Raw genomic sequence first — 15847 nt, 5'->3', positions numbered from 1 at the left:
ATTTCCTACCAGGCTTTTTATTCTCGTCTTGCATTGTTATTCTGTACTTCAACTTTATATTTATACAATGGAAGTTCTTATTCTACATCTGTTCACTCTCTTAGCACGCATGAGTAGCTAAATTAATCGAATGGGTGGGAAGAACTAAGCTAACCACACCTAGGATCTTCAACGCATGCGGTTGTTTTGTTTTATATGTGCCAACACCCTTTTAGAGCTACTCGAGAGAGAGTCTAAAAAAAGACCTAATGACTCGAGAGAGCAGCCAAAGTCTAAATGCTGTTTAAAAAATTCAAGTATAAAAAAAAAAATATGATTGTCTCTATTATGTAGATAGCGATTAGACTGTGAAGACATTATCAGGACTAATATTTCGCGATAGATAATTTATCAGACACTCACTACCCTTTCATCACGGTCTAAATGTGATAGTTAGTATATTTACTTATTGTAAATTGTCTTAGCCAGTTTTCTAATTTTTGAAAATACCCCTTGTTTTAATCTATTTTTTCAAGTTGTGCGATTTTCTTGTTTTTTAGGTTATATTTTCTAGTTTTAATTTTTGATTTAATGGTATTAAAAAAGAATAAAAATTGAAAATAGTATTACAAGAGAGATAATCCTCATTTTCTTATCCCCATATTTTGTGGCTTTTTTGGACTTTTTTTTATTTATATTTTTGGTTAATCCAAACTGTTGTGCGACGTTAATTGCAAAAGCTTAAAATTGTAGCTAAGACTAAATTTTAGTAATTTCCTTCTTATGTTGCAAACTAATCCCATATATTTTCTACCATTTTAAAGACTAAATATTTACTATAACTTGTTATTATTTTTCATGAAACATAAAACACAAACACAATACAAAAGCTCCCATCCCGCCTTGTTGATCCACATACATACATCTATGTGTGATAAATTAGAAGAAATGTATTTTCTTAATGCACATAAATAATACATGACTTTATTTCACTATTAGATACTTTTTCCACTTATTTGTTCTACCAAAAATTATAGCACTTCAATTCCATTTACCACTATTATCTTCAAAAGGTGGTGTATTATTATAATTTTTTAAAAATTATTAGATCTTTTAAATGTGTTCGTTTATTTACAATGGAAGATTGGTATTAGAGAAGGCGCATAGAAATTAGCGTTTGATATGCAGAGATTTACAATGTAATTGATTAAAATATTGTTTATCAAAAAAATGAAAAATAAAAATATTATGATCAACATTTTTCACAAGTCGAGGCTGATTAAATTCAAATAACTATTGAATAACTTATTTCCAAACTCATATTGTAAGAAAAAAAAATTGATGTAAAATTTTTCATAAATTTATCTATTTCAATAAAACTAAACTTCGTGGAAAAAATTTTAACTTGGGCACAAATAACTAATTAATACCTTGGTTAAATTCATATATTTTGCAAGAGAAAAAACTCTATGACATTTTGTTTAAAAAAAGTTTTCAATTTTGTAGGCATTGATTTATGTTTACTTAATCCATGAAACAAAAACTTTTTTTTTCTTTTACCATTCCTTAAATCTTTTAAGTTAAAAATGGCTAGTTTTTTTTTTCCACCATGTTTTTCCCAACTCCAACATATTATTTGAAAGTTTTAAAGAGACAGTTCAGCCCTCTAGGTTTCAATATTCCTAAGTGTCATTGACTTAGTTTGACCGTTAGTTTGACGAATGCTAAAAACGACGTGGCCTGGTTAGGTGACTATAATTCTAGATGAGTTGAAAACCTTACTAGATTATATTTTTGTAAACAACCCAGATTTGTACGCATACACTACAGAAATAAATTGAAAATTTATTGGATGTAAATTTTAAATATCCTAACCAATTTAGGAAGCAGAAAAAAACAATTAAAATATCAATAATAATAATAATAACAATATTAATAAATAAATAAAAATAAAAAATAAAATTGGAAAGAACAAGGTGGAGAGAGCGAGACTCTAATTGAATTATAAAAAATAATAAATAAGTAAATAAAAGAAAATGAAGGAGAGAGAAGAAAGATGAAGAGCAATTGAAGAAGAAAATTCGAAGGGAAAGCGGAGTGGAAAGAATGAAGATTCCTGGAGAGAACGAGATTAAAGAGGAAAATTGGAGAAACGAGAGTAGAGAGAGCGAGATTGAAGCGAAAATTGGAGAGAGCGAGAATTGCAGCAGAAAGCTGGGAGAGAGCGAGGTTCCAGCGAGGAAAGCTGAAGAGCGAGATTCTGAGAGCAGTGAGAGCGAGATGGACAAAGCGAGAGTGTCGTAGGATTCCTAGCAGAGAAAACTGAAACGAGAGCAAGAATTCTGAGAGCAGATGAGCGGAGAATTTTGGACAGAAGTGCGAATTATCGTTGAATTTGCCACGGTGGTATTATAGATATACATAGAAAAACCCTAAAATTGATTACAAACAAAGAATATGACGTAGGCAAACGTTACCAAGATAGTGTCTTATTGAAGAGAAATCCTTAACCCTAAGTAATGTTTAAGAACCACCTGTACGATATTTGTCACACTGAGAAGAGGTTGAAACTACTATAAATAGGACCCTTTACCTAAAGATTTAACCCATTCTCAACAAATCTCTAGTAACAAAGAATCGTGTTAAAGAGTAAGTGTGAGTGAGAAAGTTTTGTGATGTAAAAAGAGAAAAGGTGAGGTAAGTGCTGCTTAATTTCTGCCCAAATTTCCTTCTAGTTTAAAAAGGGAAAGCCCTACTGATCAAATCATAATGAATATAAGAATAACTAGATCACGGTAAGTAAGTTTTATCTCACCATCTCTTTAAAGTTCTATGGTAGTGTACCTTTATTATGTTGCATTGGTTGTGTAATTGTATATTGCATTACATGTTATAGAAACGTTCTCTACAAAGGACCCATGCATTAGTTGTTCAAGATTACATTAAATTAATTTTAAATTAGTGTTAAGTTATGCTTCCGTTCTAATTCTTACTTTTTTCTTAATGTGATATTTGGATGACGACGTCTGGTCCCACTACTGCATGACCCGTTAATCAATTCAGATGGGTTAGTTTCCGCTTAAGTCCTCCAATCTTCCTATCGCGTGAACAAATTTATGCTTCTAGCGGCTGGCAGGGCATTGTATGTTGCATTCCCCTCCAGGCCTAATCTCACTTATGTTTACGCTAGACTAGCAGAGGATATGTATGTGTACCCCTCTAGTCCAAATATGTTTATGCTAATGGTATGTTGGATGCGACTCTGGCCCCTTACTGACTGCATGATCCCGCAATACATCAGATGGCTTAGTTTTCGTCTTAGTCCTCATCTTCCTATCACGGATGGAGAGATTTATGTTGGAAAGCATAACCTACCACCACATGTTATTATACAATTTTCGGTCTCAACCATATGTTTTCTGACATGTTGCTTTTGATTGTGAATTTGGTCACTAGCTACGTGAGAACTACTTCTGGTTATATTAATACTCATCCTTATATTTTAAAGACTTTTGTAGGTAAGAACAGTGTAGATGCAGGAATTGACGTCGCTCAAAAAGGCCAAACCATCAAACTCACTATTAATAGGCATATGCATTTTGTACCACCACGCAATTTTTATGGATCCTGATGCTTTTATAAAATAAAACTTTTTATTAGTTTTTCTATCTAATTAATAAAATTTAATTATGTTCTTTGAAATTTCACCAAAAATCATCTCATTGATAGAAAAGTCTAAGTATGCATGTTGTAGCGTCGGATCATAATGTGTAAGGATCGGTCGGTTACAACTTTTTATTTTTTAATTCACAAGTCTTTTTCCTAATCTCTTCCCTTCTTCTCTGCCTTAAATCTTCTTTCTTAGTCAACCGTGTCATAGACCATTTTTTTTTGCTAAAGTTTAAAAAATCTAAAGATTCAAATTTGGACATTGAAAGTTCATGAATTGACCGTAGTTTGACGGAATGTAAAAAATACGTGGTTTGTTAGGACTTTACTTTTAGATTGAGTTGGAAAACTTTACTAATATTATATTTTATTTTTTAATATCACAAGTTTTTTTTCTTTTCTCCTTTCCCCTTCTCTCCCTACATCTTTATTTACTCTTCCGTTGTCATAACATATTGTTTGTTGCAAAGTTTAGAAAAAATCTAAAATATTTCAAATGGACATTTGAAATAATATTAGAATGAAATGGGACAAACTTTAAAGTAGAACTAGAATCGGTAATTAACCTAAGTTTTATAAGTACATAAAAGGATGTGGGATTTGAACCAAGGACATCTTACTTTACTGACATATTTTATTTAAAACTAAAAATATCGCCAAAATGAAACTTGATTTGATCATTCAAAGAGATTGTAATAAAAGGTAATACATAGAAAACCATGATGCCATAGTATGAAAAAGAAAAGAATATAAATTCTACCTTGTTATTTTCTTATAATCACTTAAAATATCAATAAAGAGATAAAATTTTAGGAAAAACTTTGGTAACAATGCTGTAATACAATACATAAAATTACTATTATATCGGCAACAACGAAATTCATCATTTAATGCAACCATATATTTTGGAAAATTATATTGGGTAGCAAAATTAATTAGTATATTTGTAATTTTAGTAACAATTTTTAGTGTTTTTGAACAATAAAAAAATATATGATTTTCCTTTTAATAAAATCTAAGATTTTACTCCTTTAGTCCTGCTCTTCAAATTTATTTTGTTTCATTTTTTATTTTGACTATTTGATTTCTTCTTTTTTGATTTAGGGAGTTTTTTTTTGTTTACAAGGGTTAATGTTCTAAAATGGTAAAATTGTGAAAAAATTTTTTAAAGTAACAAAATATCATTGTCTTTAGTGGTAGATTAGCGATAGACAGCTATCACTAGACGAATATTATCGTGATAGACATTCTAACAGACACTCATAACATTACTATACGTCTATATGTATAGATAATGAGTTTACTATATTTTGTAAATAGTTTACCCAATTTTTATAAATTTTGAAAAACACCCCTGTTTAACTCTAAAAGTTTATTTTCAAGTTGGCACGATTTTCTTTGTTAAGTTATATTTCTAGTTTTTTTTTAAATTTGATTTTAATGTTATATCAAAGAAAAAAAAAATGAAATAGTAATACAAGAGAGATATCCTCAATTTTTGTGTGTCCCCCATGTTCTTAGTGGCTTTGGACATTTTTTTTAAATTTATATTTGCCTAAAGCCCAACTCCTTTTTGATTTGCAACGTTAATTGCAAAACTTAAAAATGGTAGTAAGGACTCAATTTTATTAATTTTCTTTTTATTGTTTCAACCATCCCATATATTTCTGCTACCATTTAAGCTAAACTATTAATAATAAATCCTGTATATTTTTCACGCAAATACACACAAAGAAATCAAAAGTTTCCAAATCATATTATAATCACTCACTAGAGACTGGATTGGTGAAAGTCCTCGACAAAAATTTGTTGTCCTGCTCCTAATGTTGTTAATCGCACAGGTATATAAATCAACTTTTAATTAATTATAGCAATTTTTCATTCTTTATTTCGCAAATAGCGGTTATCAATTTTATGACAATTAAAAAACAATTAAAATAATATTTCATATTTCAGGAGGAGAAACATTGTTCGTATCAGATGCCAGAAAGTTGTAAACATTCATGCAAAAGTCTTATTGATGTTCTGTCCATGGGACTCTTGATTGCAAGCAATCTTGTTTGTCACCCAAGATTCGAAAAAAGAAATTCTGACAGTAGCCTTTTTACTTAAATATTATGGAAGAGAAAAGAAGACTCCCATAAAGACTAAGAAGGTTAACCAATTCCCCATTTACCCGCCCTTTGTTTGGAATCCCACATTACACATCCCCTAATGCTCAAATATAAATTAAGAGAAAATGTATTTGTCTATAATACCACAGTAAATAAATTCCAACCATGACATTATAACTTAAGTGGTTAGAATAGACATTACTAGTACTCTTCTCGAGAGCGAGTTAATAATCTCTCTATCCTCTCGTGAAGAACTCTTAAGCGTCTTCTCACGCATTTTGTTTGGATTATAGGGATCTGCCCTAGGCGAACATCAGGAAAACCTTGGATTCAACCTTGGACAAAAACCCTAGATTACTTGAATTTCTGCTCATCGGCTTCTATTTATAGAGCTTGAATCGCCGACAGCATTAATGGACTGCTCTGAGTCTGACATTCAGTGCGTTAGTCCTTTTCTGAACCTCTGATGCCAATGGCATGGTAGGTGAAATATTAGTATTAGCTTATGATTTTCTCGAGGTAGATGCGTTGATGCGTTCATTCCACCAACCTTGCATTGATCCTATTATTCTGTGTTATCGTGTAGTGATCGAATTCGCTTAATACCGCAACTTCTACACGATGACTGCAATAGCTTGACGATCATAACTCCGATGCGATGGACGCATACGGCTGATTACCGCAACATCCATGCGTTGATCAACATGTTTGCCTTTGCGATGGAGAGTTTCTCCCCATGCGGTCGTCTATGCGATCCGGTTTCCGCGTTTGCGTCCAATTCCTGTATTAGCTACTAAAATAGAACTTTGAACGCATAATAATGCATAATAACGGGTTAGCCGAGATTCATCATGATGATCGACGCAAACTCATTTTCTCATGAATTCCTAGCACAATTGCCACATATTCTGCTTAATAGCCTTTATAATTCTAAAAAAAAGGCCTGAGATGACATGCATTTCTGCATGTCATCACATGCCGAATTCTACAGACGCTTTGTAAAAGACTTTTTGAAATAGCAAGACCATTGAGTGTGTTGTTGGAGGCTGACAGAAAATTTTATTTTTACAACAATTGCCTCAACGCATTCAAAATTTTGAAGAATGCACTGATTACCGCACTCGAGTTAATTACACCTGACTGGACACTTCCTTTTGAAATAATGAGCGATGCAAGCGGGTATGCGATGGGAGGAGCTTTGGCACAGAAGAGAAAAACAATCTTACATCCCATCGCATATGCGAGTAAGACGTTAAATCCTACTTAGATCAATTATACCACCATAGAGAAAGAGCTACTTGCGGTAATTTTTGCGTTGGAAAAATTTCGAGCATATCTGCTGGGAACTAAGATACTCATGCATATTGATCATTCAGTGATAAAGTACTTAATGACAAAGAAGGACACAAATCTGAGGTTGATCAGATGGATTCTCCTCTTTCAAGAATTTGACATAGAAATAATTGATCGAAAGGGGGCGGAGAACCAAGTTGCGGATCACTTGTCTAGATTGGAAAAGCCTGAAATTTACCGCAATGAATCAGAGGTGAGTGCGGCGTTCCCAGATGAGCAGTTGTTCCATATTGAAGAATTGCCTTGGTATGCTGACATAGTTAACTATCTGGTTTGTGAACATTTTCCTGAAGATTATACCTACCACCAATACAGGAAGCTTAAACATGAATGCAAATATTATTACTAAGACGAGCCGAATCTGGGAATCTGTACAAAAGAGGGGTAGACCAGATTTTTCGACTATGTGTACCAAATGTTGCTCAACAACGCATATTATCGCAATGCCATGACTCACCATATGGTGGCCACTTTGGAGGATAGCGCACCGCAACTAAGGTTTTACAGAGTGGATTCTTTTGGCCAACATTGTTTAAGGATGTAGCTGACTATGCCATGAAGTGTGATCGGTGCCAACGCACAGGTAACATTTCATGGACACATGCAATGCCTATGAACATTATCTTGGAGCTTGAATTGTTCGACGTATGGGGGATTGACTTCATGAGAACATTCCCTCCATCAAATGGTAAAAATTATATTTTAGTAGTCGTCGATTATGTTTCCATGTGTGTAGAGGTAGTGGCATGCGCCGCAAGTGATGCAGCGGTAGTCTCTCACTTCTTGAAGAAAAACATCTTTACTCGTTTTGGCACCCCACGTGCCATAATAAGTGATGAAGGGTCACACTTTGTCAATCATATTGTCAAGGAACTGCTATGCAAATCTAACATTCTCCAAAAAGTGGCCACCGCTTACAATCCGCAGATGAATGGTCAGGCCGAAGTGTCCAATCGAGAGATCAAGCTAATACGTGAGAAGGTAATAAGGCCTTCGCGAAAGGATTGGGCAACAAAGCTCGATGATGCGTTGTGTGCATACCGGACTGCATACAAAACACCCATAGATATGTCCCCGTATGTGTTGGTATTCGGTAAAGCGTGTCATTTGCCTCTGGAGCTGGAATACAAATCATTATGGGTGGTAAAGAAGCTACACTTTGATTTGGAGAAGCGAGAAAACTTCAATTGGTCGAGCTGAAGGAATGGAGGATCAACGCATATGAGAACGTAAAAAATTACAAAGAGCGCGCAAAGCGCTGGCATGACAAACGCATATGCGACAAGAACCTCCAAGTCGGGTAGAGAGTCTTACCATTCAACTCACAACTATGACTTTTCCTTGGAAAATTAAAATCACATTGGTCCGGACCATTCATAGTTAGAGAAGTATTTCCGCATGGCGTGGTCGAATTTTCGAATGAAGATGGAACCAACATATTCAAAGTTAACGGGCAGGGAGTAAAAGTATATCACGGAGAATGCTAGCATCACCAAGTCGACTCTGTGGAACTAAGAGATCCGGAATAAGAAAGAAGTAGGTAGTCCCTGCGCTATCAGATGATCGAAGTTCTTCAGGGACGCAAGTTTTGGGAATCATGAAATCTTCCACTTTTCTCTACTACTTAGAATTTTCATTTCACTACATCTTTGTAGTTCTTTATCTATTCTTATTCTAAAATAATAATAATAATAAGCGATCGTGCTGAACGATTGCGGTAAACGATTTTGTTTAAAATAAGTTGACCTTCTCAATATTTTCTATGCAAACAATCAAGGCAAACGATTGCGAAGGCACTACACGGCGAAGCAATTTATCTTATTCCATCACCGCAATCCAAAGAAGAAGATCGCCGCAAAGCAGAATGTGTCAACAAACCATGCAGACAACAGCGCAAATTTGGGGGTTGTATTCTTCCTTAACTTTATTCCAAATTCTGCATTATCGCATTGCATTTTAATTTTGAGATTTTTATCACAGCATCCTCTTTAATTACCACAATCATTTAACATTGATGAATTTAGTCAGTCACCGCGTGCTGTCTCTTTGCCAATTATGATTTCAATGATGAAATACATGCTTCTATTTCTTTTCATATATACTAGACTCAACTTAATATTAGAAAAGTCACCTCATGAAATATTTTGAGAAGTTAGAGGACTGCTAGTTTTCTTTCAAACTCTCTTTACATAGCTTCCGTAGAACATCACAAAACTTCTTTCAATCTTTTGGCAATGGGGACATTGCCACATTTTAAATTTGGGGGTGAAGTATTTATTTTCGACCTTGCTATTTTTAGTATTCTAAAACAATAAAAAAAATAATAATTTTTTAGAAAAACAACTCCACTGTCAACGCGATGGGAAACCCATGTTGATAAGAGTTAAGTTGTGAAGGGCACTTACCCGTAGTTGGATGTCCGCATGACATACGTGGGGGCAAGCCAAAACGAAGGCAAGGCACTTGGATCAGCGCAAGGTCAGAGAAAAAAAATAATAAAGTCAAAAATATGCAAGGATAAAAATCATTGACACCCCGGTGGAAAAGTTTTCTTTTTGAAATAAATCATGCGACGTCCCAAAATTTAGTAAAGTCCTTTTGAAAGTTAAACTTGTGATCCCTAGGTCTTAGAAATATTTTAGGAAGAGAGTTGAATAAGACTTAAGGAAATTTTGGTATATAAGATTTGAAGGAAGTATCCTTGAGAAATCTAGGAAAAGAGATTTGCGGTCGATTTTCTAAAGGAAATATTTAGCTTTTGCATAAGGACAAACATTGTTTAAATTTTGGGGTGAGATAACGGGCAGAAATGCACGTTATTACAGTGCTAAGTTATTAAACAATGAAGGTTTGTATTTATAAAATATGTCAGATTGCGTCCAAATAGCATTAAGTTTATAACATTGTGGTCGCATGCGTCTATCGCATAGAAACAGTTAATTTTTGTATTTTTATGCAGAATATGCGTTGGTGCAAGGCGAAAAGTGCGATCACAAGAAGTCAACGATCGAGTTCAACATCACCGCAAGGCTTTTCGGTGATTTGTGTCTGTAAACATTTGTTCAAGAAGGATTGCCGTATAGAGTCGCCACAACTTAGTGGGTGCATCTGGTGAAAGGCATAATTAATCACGATGGGATAGAAAGCTGATGACAGTCGAATCCGAATTAAGTTGACAGCCGCTAACGATAACAACTACATCCAGCTTTTCGGTGACAAATATTTGGCACATCAGTCAGAGAATTAAAGCCATCCCATCCGTGCAATCATATGAGGGAAGCCGCCTTTCACCCTGAAGCCCTATAAATACCGAAGGCATCCTTCAGAAAAGGAGTTCGAACACTTAGAGAATTTTCCCAATCTTTAGCCTTGTCCATAGTTTTCCTTTTTGTTTTAAGGCGGAGCAAGAGAAGAGCCGAGATGCCGGAAGATCGCTCAGGGAAACTCGGGAGACAACCCTGAGGCGTAAAAGCAGAGAACGGGCTAACTCTCGCGAGAGCGAGATTATCTTTTGAATACGAGTAGCAAAACAGTGTAAAAGCCTAGGAAGAAAGAGATTGCTACCTGGCTCTTTATTCTCGTCTTGCATTGTTATTCTGTACTTCAACTTTATATTTATACAATGGAAGTTCTTATTCTACATCTATTCACTCTCTTAGCACGCATAAGTAGCTAAACTAATCGAATGGGTTGAGAAGAACTAAGTTAACATGACCTAGGATCTTCAACGCATGCGGTTGTTTTGTTTTATGAACACCCCTTTAGAGCTACTTGAGAGAGAGTTTAAAGAAAGAACCTAATGACTCGAGAGAGCGAGATTAGAACGGCATAAGCAAGAGATAGGGACTTAAAGATAAGCTCTGTTTGTCAACCTGCATCGCATGCACCATAGAGATAGGTATGATATTATGTGGTCGCATTATTTGTGTGGATGTCATTTTGTCATCGCATAAATAGGAATAGAGGCTTATGTATAGGCCCTGTAGACTTATCGCATATATCGTACTCGTTCTAGTATTAGAAGCCGTAGCATTCGCACCGAGAGGTGGTTTACTGTTGTATCGCATAGCATAAACGCATCCTAAAAAGTGTTAGCCAAAACCCTTCTCAACCTGTTCACCGCATACTAATCGCATCTTCCGTTTTATCAACTCTTTTCGAAACTCCGTGCATTTTTCTATTTTCATTACCGCAAATAACAACTCTAACAACTTATTTATTTATTTGGTTACCGCAAAGTTTTCCTAAAAATTATCATTGCAACCTATTTTCCCAAGTCCTTGAGTTCGACCCTGGACTTACCAGGAAACTCAGTGGGGTTTACACTTGGATTCCACTGAGAAAACTTGAGTGCTCAACGCAACTCCATCAACGCATTTCATCCATAATTCCACATCATAAAATAACACATCAAGTTTTTGGTGCCGTTGCTGGGGACTTCGGCAAAATAGGGTACTAACGGTAATTTTTCTGATTTCTTTGCAGACTCTCAATCTTTGGCGAATTATGACCCAGAGATTGAGAGGACGTTCAGACGACGATTAAGAGACCGTCAACAACAACAGCCAGATAAAGAAGATATGGCGGAGTAGGCTGGAAACGGAACACTAAACGAAAACAACATCATGGAAAATCCAATCCTGCTGGTAAACGATCGTAATAGGCCCATTAGGGACTATGCATCACCAAACCTCTATGATTTCTCTCCAGTAATCATGAGGCCTGCCCTCGACGGAAGCCGATTCGAAATGAAGCCGGTGATGCTGCGGATGATCCAGATTGCAGGACAATTCGGAGGACAGCATGGCGAAGACCCGCACGCCCACCTCCGTAGCTTTATAGAAATCTGCAATACTTTTATGTTCCTGAACATCTCTGCCGAAGAAGTTCGACTAACTTTGTTCCCATTTTCTCTTTGTGATCAGGCAAGGAAATGTGCGTATTCCCTCGAGCCAGGAGAGATCACTTCATGGAAACAAGTCGTAGAGAAATTTATGAAGAAATACTTTTCGCCTACTGAAAATGCTAAACGAAGGAAACTAATCATGAATTTTGGACAAGACATGGACGAATCGCTCAGCGATTCGTGCGCGAAGTTTAAGAGGTTGGTCCGGGACTGTCCACACAATGGATTGCCAGACTGCCTTTAGATGGAAATCTTTTATCATGGTTTAAATCCTGCTTCGCAGACCGCTGCCAATGCAGCAGCCGCTGGTTGTTTGCTTGACAAAACGTATGATGGGGCTAAGAACATCTTGGATGCAACTCTAAGAACCAGAGGATTAGGGAGAGAGTGATCAGAGACTGAGAATTAAGGATAACGACGCAAGTAATGGTGCTATTACTTCACTATAAAATCAGACGACCGCAATGATGAACTTAATTCAGAGAATCGCGATCAAGAATCCAACACCGAAAAATGGGCAAATCAACGAAATTAGTCAAAACACCACAAGGTGTGCGACTTACGGTGACGGACATGCAATGGAAGAATGCCCATAGAATCCACAGTCTATTTACTTTGTGAAAAATAATACATTTGCTAATACCTATAACCCCGAGTGGAGAAACCACCCCAATTTTGCATGGAAGAATCAGCAGCAGAATTTCCAACTTGTGTCGCAGAAAGAAGGGCCACTTAGATTCTTCTCGCGCAATAACGGTCAGATAAGCAATCAAGCCAATAGCTCGCAACCACCGCAATCCTCCTCCCTAGAAAGCTTATTGAAGAAGTATATAGAGAAAAACAAAACTGTGCTTCAAAGTCAGGCTACGTCCATCTCCAATCTAGAATTACAGATGGGCCAGATTGCAAGTGTGCTAAAGAACAAACCGTAAGGGGTTTTGTCGAGTTCAACAGAACTCCCACGCAACCCGAGGGGATCAGGTACAGAGCAATGTCAGGTTGTGACGTTGCGGAGTGGAAAAACTGTAGAGGGAGAAAAGAAGAAGCTTAACCGCATTGGTCCCATTGCGTTGGAACCTAAAATTGCGGTGACACAAGAAAAAGAAGGAGAAAAAGAAGCAATAGAGCCAGAAGTTGCGTCCACCTCAAAGCCAACAGAGGAAGGGACCATTAGAGTGCAATTACCACCTTTTCTGTAGAGACTGAGAAAGAAAAAGAATGAAGAGGTACAGTACCAACACTTTCTGTCTATGTTAAAAAAATTACATATTAATATTCCATTAAGTGAAGTGATTGAGGAGATGCCTGCATACGCGAAGTTTCTAAAGGAAATGGTAATCAAGAAAAGGGGTACAGGTAAGTTTGCCACGGTGGCTTTAACGCAAAGTTCGAAATCAATAATTCCATCGAAGATGAACGATCCTAAGAGCTTAACTATACCCAGGAAGACTGTACATCGAGCAAGCCTTGTGTGACCTGGGAGCCAACATCAACTTGATGCCTCTGTCGATCTTTAAGCAGCTAAATGTGGGACAACTTGCGCCCACGACTGTGACTCTCCAACTTGCAGATAGAACTCTGGTGCATCAAGAGAGGAAAGTGAAGGACGTGCTAATCACCATCGATAAATTTATTCTACCAGCCGACTTCATCATCTTGGATTACGAAGCTGATGAAGATGTGCCCATCATCTTGGGGCAACCATTTTTATCAACAGGTCGTGCCCAGATTGATGTGCATAGAGGGGAGATCACTTTGAGCATAAATGGACAGAAACTCAAGTTCAACATAATCCATGCCATGAAGTTTCCTGACGAAGAAGACATGCATGACTCAAACGAAGAAGAAAAGTTTGACGAACAAAATGAAGAAGAGGATGCAAACGCATTCATTGCTGTCTGTAATGCGATCATAACAAAAACAAGCAAGGAAGAAGAGATGATCGCAACCCAAGAAGAAGAGCCAACAGAAAAAGAAGAAAGAAAAACAACGCAACCGTCCCTAGTAAAACCACCAACAATGGAATTAAAGACCCTGCCGAACCACTTGAATTACGCATTTTTGGGGCAGAATGAGAAGCTGCCAGTAATAATTTCCTCGGTACTTAACGAAGACCAGGAGAATACGTTGATGAGCATTCTGAGGAAGCATGTGCGAGCAAGTAGCTGGTCGTTCACCGACATTCGAGGAATTAGCCCAACGTGTCCTAAATGATCATTTAGCGCGCGCGCGTTAAGCGATCCGCGAGCATCTCATCGTCTACACGACGCGATACTCAGCGATCGCGTACCCGATCGTCAAAACGATACGATCAACACTTGATCGCATACCTCATCGTTTAACCGATGCGTTCAACAGCGATCCCGTACTCCTTCATCTTACAATGCGATCAACAATGATCACGTAGAACATCTTTTGCACGATGCATTCAACCCTTGATCGCCTTCTTCCTTGAAGAAGTGCAACACTTGCCCAGATCGCGTACCAATGCGTGGAAATTGGAAGTCGTATTTTACTCGACAACCAACTTCCTTGGATGCATTATGCGATGCTTCCTAAGATATGTGTCGATAATCATGCGTCGATGGTCATGCGTTGGAATGAAAATTGCGTTAACGAATGTATGCGATGACCATGTGTCCTACCACAAGTTTTCTTGCGTTCATGCCAAGTATAACATGAACGCTAGTTTCTCGGGTAATTCGAGATCGAACATAGGGACTTGTAACTATGTTTGGGTGATGTGCATGCGGCGGTTGACTAAAAGAATGAAGGGGATATGCTAAGTTAATCCTACTCCTACTCCTATCTATCAAACAACGCAATGAGAATATGCATGAAAGGTAGAGATGCGACAAACCTTGACATGAAATAGATGAATGGAAAAATGGATAAAATACGGAGATGTTTTCATTGAAAAACTTAAGAGTGATCGCAAGGGAACCTTAGTCAACGTCAAACTATGCGATCATGTTACAACCATACACGGCAAGTCATTTTCCAATGGAAATGCGGTGTTCCTAATTCTAGGACGCACGTGTTGAACGTAAAGTGTCCATAGAGCTTATTCCTCAGTCTCTACTCTTGTCTTATGTGATGATGCAAAATGCATGAAAGCAAGGTGACCGAATTCAATCGTATCCTATCTCTAGGATGCATGCGATGCGTTAATAACAAATAATGCTCATTCCTAAGAGCCTATCTCTTGTATTATGAGTTCTAATCTGGCTCTCCAACGCCTAGATTCTGATCTGACCTTCCCAAGCCTATATCCTGTCCTTAGACTACCCTCCCGAGTACCCCTAATGGACGAATGAAGCATACATAATATAAGACAATAACATAAACTTCGCTGACCTAAGGTTGTTACTATCCCTAGTGAACAACGCATACCTTGCTTAATGCGTCCAACTACTTACCCTCTCAAGCAGTTGATTGTTGCTGACTTTACTCATAGACAAGCAATGCGTTAGCCCATAGACAGGCGTTGCAGCAGCTTCACACTAAACAAATAAGATTACTCACATACTCGCACAACGCACACCTCTCGGTGGGTTGCTACATGCTTCATATTCCTAATCCACATGACTAAGTATGCAATACCCAAGCACTCCCATTGAGTGTTGCAATGAAAGTAAATATGCTAAACAAAAAGATGGAGATGGAGTCGAAGGAATAGAGAAATGCATTGAAAAACACATTGTATTAATTTCTTAATTCAAAATGTTATACAATACAATATGAGAAAAGAAATGACAGGCTGGAAGCAAAGATTTGCTTCTAGCGGATGTGCGTCAAGGCTGCCGGTGGTGCCATGGATGGGCGG

Source organism: Benincasa hispida, chromosome 9 (assembly GCF_009727055.1).
Source record: "Benincasa hispida cultivar B227 chromosome 9, ASM972705v1, whole genome shotgun sequence".
In the NCBI taxonomy this organism is placed as follows: Eukaryota; Viridiplantae; Streptophyta; class Magnoliopsida; order Cucurbitales; family Cucurbitaceae; genus Benincasa; species Benincasa hispida.
Note: the sequence above shows the minus strand (reverse complement) of the source record.